The 15,778-nt window shown below is 37.3% G+C and overlaps 1 long non-coding RNA gene across 10 annotated transcripts; it reads right to left on the reverse strand.

The window, feature by feature from the left end:
• Nucleotides 1-2,730: 2,730 nt before the first annotated feature.
• Nucleotides 2,731-8,618, reverse strand: LOC148679749 (uncharacterized). 10 transcript variants are annotated; one of them, XR_015945248.1, is made up of 8 exons: nucleotides 8,570-8,618; nucleotides 7,882-8,079; nucleotides 7,253-7,286; nucleotides 5,838-5,893; nucleotides 5,597-5,744; nucleotides 5,409-5,485; nucleotides 3,532-4,087; nucleotides 2,733-3,253 (listed from the first exon to the last, which is right to left on the reverse strand). It is a non-coding gene; the product is annotated as an uncharacterized LOC148679749 (long non-coding RNA). The 10 variants fall into 10 exon arrangements; XR_015945244.1 differs by lacking the exon at nucleotides 7,882-8,079 and having other exon boundaries at nucleotides 2,731-3,240; nucleotides 3,552-4,087; XR_015945249.1 differs by lacking the exon at nucleotides 8,570-8,618 and having other exon boundaries at nucleotides 2,732-3,240; nucleotides 3,552-4,087; nucleotides 7,895-8,273.
• Between the last annotated feature and the right edge of the window lie 7,160 nt (nucleotides 8,619-15,778).

The following is a 15,778-nucleotide window of genomic DNA, read 5'->3' on the forward strand; positions in this document are numbered from 1 at the left end:
TTTCCAAACAAACCTGTTGAATAATCATGTTGTGTTGCCAATCAAACCAGCAGAAGTTCAGCGTCAGCCTCCTGAGAGGAAAACTGAACTAGAGTAAACTACACAAGAGTACACAGACCAAACCACAACAGAGTAAACTACACAAGAGTACACTAAAGTAAACCACAACAGAGTAAACTACACAAGAGTACACTAAGGTAAACCACAACAGAGTAAACTACACAAGAGTACACTAAAGTAAACCACAACAGAGTAAACTACACAAGAGTACACTAAAGTAAACCACAACAGAGTAAACTACACAAGAGTACACTAAAGTAAACCACAACAGAGTAAACTACACAAGAGTACACCAGACCAAACCACAACAGAGTAAACTACACAAGAGTACACCAGACCAAACCACAACAGAGTAAACTACACAAGAGTACACTAAAGTAAACCACAACAGAGTAAACTACACAAGAGTACGCTAAAGTAAACCACAACAGAGTAAACTACACAAGAGTACACCAGACCAAACCACAACAGAGTAAACTACACAAGAGTACACTAAAGTAAACCACAACAGAGTAAACTACACAAGAGTACACTAAAGTAAACCACAACAGAGTAAACTACACAAGAGTACACTAAAGTAAACCACAACAGAGTAAACTACACAAGAGTACACTAAAGTAAACCACAACAGAGTAAACTACACAAGAGTACACTAAAGTAAACCACAACAGAGTAAACTACACAAGAGTACACCAGACCTAACCACAACAGAGTAAACTACACTACAGTACAGCAACTGAGATGACTAAATTTAAAACTATGCAAAAACACACCAAACTAAACCAACCAAACTCCACTCAACACTACAGTAGAATACAAACTAACAAAACTAAACAACCAAACAAACAAACTAAAGTTACCTGTATTATACCGACATAACAACTAGACCAACAACTAAACACCGCAGTAAAGTCAAGCTGAAGTACACTAGAAACACAACCCTGTCCTAATAAACACTAGTCTGTCCTAATAAACACAAATCTGTCCTAATAAACACAAGTCTGTCCTAATAAACACAAATCTGTCCTAATAAACACAACCCTGTCCTAATAAACACAACCCTGTCCTAATAAACACAACCCTGTCTTAATAAACACAACCCTGTCCTAATAAACACAACCCTGTCCTAATAAACACAACCCTGTCTTAATAAACACAACCCTGTCCTAATAAACACAACCCTGTCCTAATAAACACAACCCTGTCCTAATAAACACAATCCTGTTCTAATAAACACAACCCTGTCCTAATAAACACAACCCTGTCCTAATAAACACAACCCTGTCCTAATAAACACAACCCTGTCCTAATAAACACAACCCTGTCCTAATAAACACAAGTCTGTCCTAATAAACACAACCCTGTCCTAATAAACACAACCCTGTCCTAATAAACACAAGTCTGTCCTAATAAACACAACCCTGTCCTAATAAACACAACCCTGTCCTAATAAACACAACCCTGTCCTAATAAACACAAGTCTGTCCTAATAAACACAACCCTGTCCTAATAAACACAACCCTGTCCTAATAAACACAACCCTGTCATAATAAACACAAGTATGTCTTAATAAACACAAGTCTGTCTTAATAAACACAATCCTGTCCTAATAAACACAACCCTGTCTTAATAAACACAACCCTGTCCTAATAAACACAATCCTGTCCTAATAAACACAACCCTGTCTTAATAAACACAAATCTGTCCTAATAAACACAACCCTGTCCTAATAAACACAATCCTGTCCTAATAAACACAACCCTGTCCTAATAAACACAAGTATGTCTTAATAAACACAAGTCTGTCTTAATAAACACAATCCTGTCCTAATAAACACAATCCTGTCCTAATAAACACAAATCTGTCATAATAAACACAATCCTGTCCTAATAAACACAAATCTGTTATAATAAACACAACCCTGTCCTAATAAACACAACCCTGTACTGATAAACACAATCCTGTCCTAATAAACACAATCCTGTTCTAATAAACACAACCCTGTCCTAATAAACACAATCCTGTCCTAATAAACACAAATCTGTCATAATAAACACAATCCTGTCCTAATAAACACAAATCTGTTATAATAAACACAACCCTGTCCTAATAAACACAACCCTGTACTGATAAACACAATCCTGTCCTAATAAACACAATCCTGTTCTAATAAACACAACCCTGTCCTAATAAACACAATCCTGTCCTAATAAACACAAATCTGTCATACACTGTAAATTCTAACATGTTCAGTTTACTTAAAAAAAGTTTGGAAACCGATTGCCTTATTTTTGCAATATAAACTTACAAGGAAATCTTAAGTTAAGTTTAATTATTGCCTTGAAGTAAGAAAACTAAAACTTATAAAGTAAACTAACTGTTAAAAATTAGGTAAGTTTAATAGAAAATTCTAGTTAACATACTTGTCATTATTTAGTAATCTTACTTAGGGTTTTATAGTAAGATTACTTTAATAACTCTATTTAACTAATACTGTTCTACCATGTTCAGTTAACATCTTGAATGCTAGTAGTCTCAACATTGTTTTAATCCACCATTTTAAGTAATGTCAACTAAAGAAACTACGTGCAATCGGTTTCCACATTTTCTTCAATTAAACTGAACATAAAATATGTAGTTCAACCTACAAGTAATGACATTATACAGGTCTTAAATGTAAACATTTTATTTGACAAAATTAGCAGAATTTCACAACACACTTGTGATATTTTAGTATCACAATACACTTGTACACAATACAGTTTTGTAAAAACCTGTTGTAAAGTGCTGTAATATACTGTAAACAGCAATACAGACAAAAAATATAATAAACATGTTCAACCCTAAAACACAAGTTTTCGAAAAGGTTTGAAAATCTATCAAAAAAACATTAAATACTTGACACTTGGAAAAAAGATACTTGAATTAGTGTAATTAAACATGCCATTGCACCAGCACCTTAAACATGGCAGCATATAGACACTCACAGAGGAACAGATATTAAGCTTTAAAGCTAATTTGTTAGACTGTGTAGTTTAGATTTTCCTACAGAAAATATCACATTAGTGTGGTCAAAAGTATTGAGTTTGGTATCAATCAATACTGAAATATTAAAAATATCCATTTTCCACCAGCATTTGAGTGCTACTGAGCTCGTTCTTAAACACCATTGATTGGCCACTGTGTTCACATGCTCAACAGAAATGACTGTGATTGGCTGTGACTGTCATAGGTTTACCATTTTTCACTGAGTCCAAACAAAGTTACACAGACACTGAAGTGTTTCAAAGCCATGTCAATAGCTGATTTGTTTAGAAGCTAACATAAGCTATCTGGTGATGGATCGACTGATCGACAGTGCTTTGAAGTTATCCAGTGTCTTTGTATCTTTGCACCTGGTGAACAGTGGTGAAGTGTGGTAAAAATAATGCTTCAAAGCCAATCAGTCATATCTACTGAGCATGTGAACACAATGGCCAATCAGTTCTTGCAATGTTAGTGGGAAATGGATGGACTTTTTTTTTTATTTATTTCAGTACCGATTGGTACCAAACTCAATACTTTTGACAACCCTATAAATCACAATACACTTTTTTGGTAAAAAAAAAAAAAAAAAAGTGTTTTAAACACCAAAATGCTGCAGTCCTAAATGTAACACTGCAAACAGCAACATGTTAAAAAGCAACACTTTGTAATTAAACATGCCATTATACCTGAACCTTTAAACATAAAGCACAGCAGTATATAGGCACTCGCCGAATAAAACACATTACGCTTCCCTCCCAGCAAAAGCAACACACGTTGAACAAATTCAAATGCATTGCTCAAAGTCTTTGGGTAGTCCGAATTCAGTGTGTAAATCAAAGCAAAAAAAGAGACATACTGCATGTGGCAAAGTCCATAACCACTTTTCCTTCCAGTATAAAGGCCCACATTGCATCCATAATGAGGTTCTTTAGACATCTTCACACACGACAGTCAGCAGGCCAACATCTTCTGCACTGAAGTCCGACTCTACAATTACATCCTATGAATAGAGAAAGAAAAATAAGTAAAGTTTCATATTCTAAATGGCACTAATAAAGCCTGTAGTGGCCAGGAGACCAAAAGCAGAGGTGAAAAAAATACAATTCCTTGTGCTTAATTTAGTAACACTTTAGTAGGAACCAATTACCCTATTAACTAGTTGCTTATTAGCATGACTATTTGTGTTTATAGTACATTTTACATTCAAATGCTTCTTATAAGAAGGCCTTGCTATGGTGCTCCTTCTTCAATGTAGACCAACACGATGGATTTGCCTGTACTGCTTCTACTAGGCTTGTCATGATAGTGGAATTTATTACCAATCCATATAGTAATTTTAAAAACATCCATTTCCTGATAACATTTGAGCATTGTTGAGTGTCATTTCTGTTAAGCATGTGAACAGAATGGCAAAACAGTGCTGTTTAAAAATGTGCTCAAAAGTGCTTAAAATGTTAGCAGGAAATTTGCTGCTTAAAATTGCAGCAGAGATTGGTACTAAATTCCAGTATCTTGAACATGATACTATTCTAAAGGAACAATAATTTTTTTTTAATTAAAGAAACACTGTAATGTAATAAAACAAACTGCAGTAAAAGTACTTTTAAAACATTTTCAAGAAATTAAATGCAAATGTGTGAGAGACCAATTGGTGCTACATAATCAATATAAATATTTTGTAGGGAAAACTTAATAAATTGGGAACCGATTCATGAATGCATTTGGTTTTGCTAGATTAAAGCAGTGAGTCAAGTTTGCATTATTTAGCACACTTTTCAAAAATGTATTAATAACTATTTTTTAATAAGAAAATTGATGTTTTAGTATGGCTTTTAGAACAAGGGTGCAGCCATCTACAATCCCACAGCAGGTGACTTCACAGGGTTGGTTATAATACGGAGCATCTTTGACTTTGTGGCTTTTAACACTATCTTTTTACATCTTAATCCAGCAGGTTCTTTCAACTGAAATTATATTTCTCTCCACATATTACATAGGTATTACACTTATTAAGATTTTTTTTCAAGCTAATCTTCCTCCTTTTCAAAACAAGTGTGTTTAAAAATGAAAGAAATGCATTCATTACTTCACTGGCCTATGAAGCTAACTGACCCTGTGACGGCACAAGCTGCTGTATTTGCAACATAGCAATGCTCTTGCTCCAAAGGCCATAATATAACATCCCTCTTACTTTCAAATACTTACATTAAATGCATTTGTTTTATTTTTATAAAATTGAAAATTTTTATTAATAAGTGAAGTAAACTGGAATGACTGCTTCATTTCCAGTCTAAGAAAGCAGAAACAATAATACTACTTACAAAACACATCCTGAAAATTTCTTTAGACTCATCCCTCTAAAGGACTGAAAGACCCCGGAGAACTGCTGCCAGATGACCTTGAAAAAGTAAAGACAGGTAGACATGCATTATAGCCCAATGAAAACATCAAATGCAATTTATTGCAATCAAATGCAAATTATGATTCAAAGATGATGTCACAAAAATACCTTTGAATTAACATGTTGAAAATTTCTTCTAGTTTTCTTCTGCAATTTTCTCCTGTTTTTTTTTTTTTATTTCAATCAAACGAGCAGTGTGTGTCCAATGCAGCGTAGAACTTGGATCTCACATTTCTTCCTGATATTCGATTGAATTCTGCAAAGATCCAATCAAAACATTATTAGTCATTAATAACATTCAAAAACACAAATTCACAAAATCACACAAAGTTTTGAAAAGAAAACAAACCTTCTGCAGCACTTGCATCAGCTGGTGTTTCCTCTATGACTTCCTTCTGGATGTCACTGTTGTGCACAAAAACGTAAAGTGTTATTGACATGGCTAAGCGAAATTCTAAAACAAAAAACAGAAATCAGAAACACATGCAATGATACAATGCAATGCCATTTAGCAACAGATGTTACACTTTAACATGACATAGTTAAATGTTCTTGAATAATAAAAGCTGCCAAATACTCCCGGCGCCTGTCATCAAAAGCATGAGCTATACTTGTCACCAAACAGTAATAAACACAACCCCCGATTAAATATAATCATGGCATTGTTGCTGGTGTGCCTTACTTTTATGCGCATTAAAAGTGGAATAAATATTTGTCTCAATTGATGTCTTTAAAAGGACACTGAACTTTCTGACTAGGGTTGCACGGTTTACCGGTACTATGGTAGTATCGTGATACTATGGCTCCAAGATACTGGCGGTGCCACTGTAGTTTGTAAACGGTAGTATTGTCATTAACAGTCTGCCTACAATACATAATGCTGCATGTGAAAAAGTCACTAAAATACTTACACGATTCAGCAACAATAGATCATTGTATTTTAATAGTCTATGGAGCCTTCTAAGGTTGTAAAACTGTAGAATTTGCGCCTTTTATAGTAGCCTATTGCATATTTTGTGATGGTTCATTTTGAATCGGAATTCGTTTATTTCTGTTCCTGTCAATATGATGTAATAGCTACAACAACCGTGACAATCTATTAAAAAGAATGACTCATAAAGTGAAATTTTGAAATACTTTGGATTCTTATCCGATAATAAGTGTGAAAAAAGTATGATAGATGAAAAACCCAAAATAGCAACAGGAAACAATTTTTGACCACTTCATATAGCCTAGGTTTGTTGGAAAAATGCTCTTTTCTTTATGTATCTTTATTTTAATGTATTTTTTTTGCTGGAATGAATACATTTTAGGTGAAGAGATGTGCAAATACTTTTTTCAACAATAAGGGAATTATTTAAATTCAAGTAGGCCTATAATAACATATATATTATTTCTGACATTTTTCTTTATTTCATGGATTTAAGTTATGAATTACAGTATTGCAATACTACTTGATATCACCATACTTCAGCTGGTATAGTATTGTAACATAAATTAATGGTATCACAACACAACAACCCTATTTCTAACTAGTCCTCAGATGATTTTTCAAATGGACAAAATATTCGTACTATTCTTGATCATGCAGTTCTTTGCTGAGAATTTTGTTAAATGTACTTTTAATGCATTAAACGATTTAAAATTACCCTGACACTCAGTATGGAGACAAGGTAACGCTAATAGAACAATTCATGAATATGTTCTATGGCTTGTGCGGTATTGTTCAAAAAGTTTTCTTTGATGTGTAAGTGCAAAACTTACATTTCCACTGCATATCAGCTCACAAACTGGTAGTCTGAAATAAAAAATAAATAAAGGGTATAATGATATTACAAACCAAATATGCCACTCACAATACTCTAATGGTGTGCTACATTTTAAACAACCTTGTAATTGTTCAAATTTATTTGCCCTAAATTGTTAAAAATTAGTGAAACCTTCTTTAAAAATGCAAACTAACAGGTTTGGCAAAGCCTGTTTCTTTACAGAAAGTTTGCTTATAACAAAGGCTTGTTGATGCCTTTGTGTGATATTGAGCAAACAAAGGGATGTTTCTGTGCTTGGTTGTACGAGTTATACCAATTCATCATTAACGTTATCCATCACACATATTCAGTCGCGTCTGGTCAGATTTATTTGTCATTACAGCAATACAAAACACTCAATAACGTAACGGCAACACTGGAATAAACCTTCAAAACGGCATAAAGAAAAGACAAATACCATATAAAACAAATAAATGAGTTAATTAAATATCTCTCGCATTTTCATAAGTTTAACTTTAAGTTTCATAGGGATTGTTAGCATAAGCACACTTTAGCATCATGTGTAAATATGTATCTGCCTCATACAGTGACACGAATCGTAATCGCATCGAAATCCTAAATTACCTACGACACTCACGGGTCCATTTTGAGCTGAAACTGCTTTATAATGTTCTAAAAGCCTCGGCGGGTTAAAACTGCTGCTGCCCCGGCGATCATGGAGAAAAAAACGACTGGTCTGGTCATGAGCCGCTCGCTGACGCCGGACCGAATCACAGCTGATCTCCTCACCTGCTTCCTGCAGGTGATCTCATAAAAGTAAATCTTAAAAAAAAAAACACGCATATTTTCGTCACAACAAGCGCCACTAAAGTTCAGCGATAACTAACGTTACTGTATTTGTAATGCGGATAAATAGGTTTCGTTTTCTTTTTTAAAAATGTAGACCTACAGCTATGTGTTAACTTTACATCTATTTGAACGGATCATTGCGCGCGCTCTTGCTCTCTCAGTGCATCATTTAAAATGGCGCGGCCCGCTCTTTCAGAGCATAACGCCCACTTTACAAATTACTACTAACTTTACAAATTATTAATAGTTATTAAAAAGGACTAAGCAGCTAAACATAGCTTATCTAGTAAAGTAGACAGTATTGCAAATAACGTGCAGTGGTCAAAACGTTTAACTTAGTCACAACATCATGGGCTAGTAATTAGTTCACAAAACAGCAAACAATTTCACAAAGTGCAGCAAATAAACAGATTACTGATACTATACAAATAAAATCAAAGTAGTAATTAAAACGAAAGTTTACCTTGATTTACAGCAGTACATCTTCTCAATATGAAATCCTGTCCTTCAATGGCGGTGCTGGGTGGCAGTTGGTTGTGACTCGGGATGGGGGATGGGAAATCACCACCCAGTACGCATGCGTAACAGCATGGCTTAGCCCTTATAAGCAATTTTACTCAAATTACATTAGTTATGGGAACTTTATACCTTACTATGTCAGCAACACTAATGCATTTCTAGTAAACTCAACAATTAGCTTAAAATTAAGTAAACACACTAGAATTTTGATAGTAAGGAATACTATTCGCATTTACAGTGTAATAAACACAATCCTGTCCTAATAAACACAAATCTGTCATAATAAACACAATCCTGTCCTAATAAACACAAATCTGTCATAATAAACACAATCCTGTCCTAATAAACACAAATCTGTTATAATAAACACAACCCTGTCCTAATAAACACAACCCTGTCCTAATAAACACAACCCTGTACTGATAAACACAATCCTGTCCTAATAAACACAATCCTGTCCTAATAAACACAACCCTGTACTGATAAACACAATCCTGTCCTAATAAACACAATCCTGTTCTAATAAACACAACCCTGTCCTAATAAACACAATCCTGTCCTAATAAACACAATCCTGTCCAAATAAACACAACCCTGTCCTAATAAACACAAGTCTGTCCTAATAAACCCAGCTGTGTCCTAGTAAACACTGTAAGCGCTCTCTCGTCTGTATTTTTAGGATGAGCGAGCAGGTCTGGCTGGCCGATACGTAACATAATGAAGATGCGAGAGCGCAGATTAATACACAAACAGACTCTGAGAATAGCGCAGCGCTCATTACAACACAAACAGCAGAATCAGCCAATCCAGCGGCGGTCTGAGCCCAAACACGGCTAAAAGAAGAGCAGGGCTGATTGAGGAGCCGCCGAGCGGCGCTGGAAATATCATCTTAATTGAGTCGGGTCGGCGAGGCGTTTTCAGCCTCAAATCAAGCAAAAGTGCCTCATAATTGATTCCTGCGCCACCGCCGCGATCATCAGCGCGCTATTCTGGACAAACAACAATATAAAAACAACACCGCAAGATTGGCTGCGATTGACCATTTCTGAGAAATCTAATTTCACACTCCCCCATTACACTGAGTGTGTGTGTGTGTGTGTGTGTGTGTGTGTGTGTGTGTGTGTGTGTGTGTGTGTGTTATATATGCAAACACAGCTCCATGATTGAGAGGTGTGTGACTGATCTGAGCTGGTGTTTCCTTCAGGGATGGACTCTTTCTGTCGCTCTGCTGTCGTCAGTGTGTTGCTCATGTTCTACTGATCCTGTTCTCCATCTGAAGTGTCAGTATTTCAACACTCCCACCAATCAGAAGCCAGCTCACAGGCACACTCCTGAATAATGCATGAGCTCTTGTGTCATAGGGCAATCAGAACTACATTAGAATATTTGTTGGTTTAAAGGGCCAGATCACCCAAAACTCAACCCTTCAAACTTTTCCCTTCTTCAAAAGCTGTAACACAGAAGCAGAATGATGAGAGCCGGCACAAGGGGCGGCTCGGCGGCACAGTGGGTAGCACTGTGGCCTTACAGCAAGAAGGTCTCTGGTTTGAGTCTCGGCTGGGTCAGTTGGTGTTTCTGTGTGGAGTTTGCATGTTCTCCCCGTGTTGGCGTGGGTTTCCTACGGGTGCTCCGGTTTCCTCCACAGTCCAAACACATGCGCTATAGGGGAACTGTTCAACTACACTGGCCGTAGTGCATGAGTGTGTGTGTGTATGAGTGTGTGTGTGTGAGAATGAGTGTGTATGGGTGTTTCCCAGTACTGGGTTGCAGCTGGAAGGGCATCCACTGTGTAAAACATGTTCTGGAATAGTTGGTGGTTCAATCTGCTGTGGTGCCCTCTGATAATTAAAGGGACTAAACTGAAGGAAAATTAATAAATGAAGTCACTGGATGAAAGTTGGCATAAAATATCTCAGAAATGTCAGAATATCCCAGATTACATAATCAAAAACTGGTGCCCAAAATCCACAGTAATGTGTGCATATTTCTCAGACAGGCATCATTTACATGATATTAACCCTCCTGTTGTCTTACCGGTGTAAAATGACCCATTTTAACAGCAGAATAAATGAAACTGTGTTTTTGATCTTGAATTTGGTGAATTTTTAAAATAGGAGCCCAACTGTAGAAGAAAATGATCATTTCATGTTTTCATGACAGCTTTAGGACACAAAAAAAAACACTTTTACACAACTAAACGGCTGTCACACACACATGAACATACAAACACACCTACACTGCAAAAAATACTTTTCCTACTTAGATATTTTATCTTCTTTCTAATCCAAATATCAAAAAAATTCTTAAATCAAGAAGAATTTTCTAGACAAGCAAAACATATTGTCTTGTTTTGAGAAATAATATGCCAAGTTAGTTGAGTTTTTCCTTAAAACTAGCAAAATAATCTGTCAATGGGGTGAGCAAAATAATCTTGTTTTTCCTTTTGACATAATATTATTTTGCTCACCCCATTGACAGATTATTTTGCTTGTTTTAAGGAAAAACTCAATTATTATTATTACAGTATTATTATTATTATTATCATCATTGAATTTTTCTTATTTTTCAAATGGACCAATTCTGACTAGGGAAAGTTGAATGTTCTGGCCAGTTTATTATTATATTAAATGCACACCTACAATAGTATGGTAAGCAATTTGACAAAATAGTTGGACATTTTTGGTACATCAAAAAGTTTGGTTATGATAACCATCCGACAACATAATCCAGCAAAAATGAGTTCTTAAAATGTCACTAAAATGCAATATTTATACCTTTTATAAATAAATAGAAAATCAAGCAGATAACTGCAAAAAGGTTCAGTTTTTCCAGAAACAAAATAGCCACCCCTTTTAATAAGCTGCCTTTAAAAATAAAGTTTGTGAACTGATAAAGAGAGAGTTTATTAAATGCTTCTGTTTATTTTAGCCATAGTGCAAATGAAACATGTCTCATACATCAGTATTGTGCCTACACAGGCTGTGTCAATCCCAGTTTGACACTCGAGTCTTTCAGGCTTGTTTGAAACCTACAGGTAAGTGTGTTGCTGAGCTGTGGCCCTTCAGAAACTGGAATTGACTCCTGTGCTCTGGGTTAATGTGAGAGAGGAGTGCTGTCCACTGAGTGAACACTGCACACTGATGAGGGAACACACACATTCACTGAGAGAGTGTGTGTGTGTTGATGCAGCACAGATCTGAGGACTGAGAGGAACTGTATCTGCTTGACTGTAGTGAAGGCGGCTCGTGTGTGGCGGTGTTGATGGAGAGCAGGAGCATTGGCGCTGTCCGTCTGGACACTCAGGGTTTCCTTTAAGACGGATCTGATGTTTCTCCAGATCCTGACTCAGAGAACACAGCAGATGGAGGAGCTGAGGGTGGAGGCGGCTTCCATTACTGTCCTGATGACGAGACTCTCTGATACACACATGACGGAGGGAGCGCACATACGTGAGCGCATCACACATGTAAAGGCCACGGCGGCGCGGTGTGAACCTGATGCCCACACTGCTGATAATGCAGCTCACACTCAGACACTGTCTGATTCTACTCCAAACATCTAAACACTCCGAAATCAAGAAGCATTTTCTGGACCAGAGTCAAATACAGTCTTGATTTCAGAAACCATGAGTCCAAATGAAGAGAGTTTCTCCCTAAAATGAGCAGAATAATCTGACAATGAGGGAAGCAGAATAATCTGAGGTCACAGTGAACAGGAGATGATCTCCTCAATGTCAGATTATTCTGCTCAGTTAAGGAGAAACTCTCTTCATTTTACAATTATTATAGCTAGATATCTGAGCCAGTCATTCAGAGCAACACACACAGATCCAGTGACAGCACTAGTCAGGTCACACACACGCACGTACAGTACAGCAGTGATGTCACACACACACACCTTTAGATGAAGGACAGACACAGTTGAGCACACACTGATGATTCAGAGCACTCCATCACTGTACAAACACACTCCTGCAGTGTGTGTGTGTGTGTGTGTGACGTCTGTGACTCCTGCTGCGCTGCGGCACGTCATGCATGAGCCGGAACATACGTGTTTGTGTGTGCACAGACATGCATCATCACAGTACCACACACATCTGAAGGTCCGTGTATCTGTGTATGTATGTACGCGTGTGTCTTTGTGAGTGTGTATTTATATATGTGTGTGTGTGTGTGTGTGTTTGTGTGTGTGCATGAATAAGTGTGTGAATGTGCATGTATGTGAAGGTCTGTGTGTGTGTGTGTGTGTGTGTGTGTGTGTGTGTGGGGGGGGGAGGGGGTGATTAACTGATCACTTCTACAATTACTAGCTTTAACCAATTAGGAGTTTATCAGAGCAGAAACAAACTCATCCACTAACTAGTTAACTTTTCTGCTAGCTTGTCCACTAAGTAGTTGACTGGTTACATTGTCTACTAGCTCGTCTTCTAACTAGTTAACTGGTTAACTTGTCAACCAACCCGTGCACTAACTAGTCAATCGGTTATTTTCCTACTAACTTGTCAAATAAGTAGTCGACTGGTTACGGTGTCTACAAACTCCTCTACTAACTAGTCGACTAGTTAACTGCTTCTACTAACGCTGCACACTGTGGTCAAACAGGTTTCTGGACACACCCTCTGTTTTGTCTTTGGACACACTGGTAGTCCCGCCCCCTCCATAAAGACACACCATTGGTTAGTGTGGTGCAGCTAACCCTGCTGGTGGATCCTGGAACTGCATCACTTCAGAATCAGGATCTATTGGCAGATATGTTTACATTTAGGAGTTTATTCCTGTGATAGAAGTTTCCACAGTGCAGCAGACCGACAATGACAAAACACTGATAACAAAGGAATACAGCAAGAAGCAAATACAGAAGAATAAAATACAAATGGACAAGTGTGTGAAGCGGTACAGCACTGTCCTGTCTGCAGTCATATTATGAGCAAATTCAAACGTAAACCAAGTCTACTGTTAAATAAGTATACTTGTGTGTGTGTGTGTGTGTGTGTGTGTGTGTGTGTGTGTGTGTGTGTGTGTTTGAGTACAGTAAGTGTGTGTTGTTGAACAGATTTACAGTAGGAAGTAACTTTCATTCATAAATCTGTGAGTTTCTTGTGCCGTCGCCCACCAGAGACCTGAGACACTCTGAGTGTGTGTGTGTGTGTGTGTGTCGTCACAGCCGGGTGGGTGGGTGTGTGTGTGTATTGTCACCACAGTGTGTGTATCTGTGAATCAGAGTTATTTAAAGCTGGTGTCTTTATTTAAACACAATAACAGCATCATGACAAACTCACACTGTGAAAGACGCAAAACACACACACACACACACACACACACACACACACACACACACACACACACACACACACACACACACACACACACACACACACACACAGAGGAATTTATAGATCTCACTGGTCAATCGTAATGAGAGTGTTTAACATAAATAGAAGAAATCGTTATTCTGCGACCACTGTTATTAACTAACCACACACACACACACACACACACACACACCACGTCTCTCCTGGTAATTAAATGTTTCTATATTGAGCTGATGAGGTTTTCTTTTTTCTACATTCACAGAAAGGACTCCACATGTGCGTCTTTATTTATCCTGAAACTGTGAGGATAACTCAACTAGTCGACTGGTCATCTTGTCTACTAACTAGTCGACTGGTCATCTTGTCTACTAACTAGTCGACTGGTCATCTTGTCTACTAACTAGTCAACTGGTCATCTTGTCTACTAACTAGTCGACTGGTCATCTTGTCTACTAACTAGTCGACTGGTCATCTTGTCTACTAACTAGTCCACTGGTCATCTTGTCTACTAACTAGTCGACTGGTCATCTTGTCTACTAACTAGTCGACTGGTCATCTTGTCTACTAACTAGTCGACTGGTCATCTTGTCTACTAACTCGTCAGATGTGTGTAGTGCTCCAGTTGCTTGCTCTCCTTCAGTGTGTGTGTGTGTGTGTGTGTGTGTGTGTGTTGTACATGGTGAACTGTTGAATGTTTAGTAAATGTATTTGTGTGACGTCGTTTCTGTTTAATAAATGTAATTCTGATCTCCTGTATATAGTTACCCCTGAAGGCAGAGTTGTGTCAGTGTAGCTCTGTGCGATGAACCTGTAACTGGTGATCCAGTATGATCAGTATCGCTGTGTTCCTCTGAGCAGGCTTCTGATGCTCTCTTGCACGCTGATCTGATCTTTGCACTGGAGTGTGTTGTGAGATTGGACCCCAGAACCCTGCGTTGCGAGCGTTTGATCTGCAGAATGGAATAGAGTGTGTGTTGTGTAACGCTGCGGTCTGTGACGTGCGGATCTGCTCAAACACTCATATATAAACTCCTGTGAATAATATTAGGAGCGTCTGAGGGAACATGAACGTCCTCCGAGAACAGACTAAATATATGAGCAGAGCCGCCGGGGATTCTGGGAATGATCACGGTCACTGAGTCACTGAGACTATTGGATGAGCTTTATAAAGACAAGGACTGAGACACACACACACACACACACACACACACACACACACAGCTAATATCCAACATTTAATAAAACATTTTTATTTCACAAAAACGTCAGAATTATGAAATATTCAATCTGAATTCAGAGTGAGGAAAGGTTCTCATTATACACTCTAAAAACTGCTGGGTTGAAAACAACCCAATTTGGGTTGTTTTGGTAACCCAGCGCTGGGTAAAAAAGGGACAAACCCAACGCTGGGTTACTTTAACCCAGCAAGTTGGGTTACAAGTTTGACCCAGCATGCTGGGTTGTGATTTTAACCCAACTATTAGTTAAAAATTACTACACTGCTGGGTTGAATGTAACCCAAAATGGGTCAGAAATTTAATCTAGAAACTGATTATTAAAATCACTAAAATAAAAACAATTCTACAGCAATGCATAGTTGTTCAGTAATGGAATTTTATTTATGACAAAAGATAAAATGTGTCCAAATGAATTTGAGATTTTTCCCATCTGCACCAAAGCATTAACCCTTTGACTGCCTGCTCTACCAAATGGTTGACCTCGTTTTTACTGTTTTAAATAATGACTGTTAAAGTCATAAGAAAAAAGATGATTTAGTGTTCAAAATATTTCTTTTAAATATATATATATATATATATATATATATATATATATATATATATA

The sequence above is a fragment of the Danio rerio genome, chromosome 19 (assembly GCF_052040795.2).
Source record: "Danio rerio strain M-AB ecotype USA chromosome 19, GRCz13ab, whole genome shotgun sequence".
Taxonomy (NCBI): domain Eukaryota; kingdom Metazoa; phylum Chordata; class Actinopteri; order Cypriniformes; family Danionidae; genus Danio; species Danio rerio.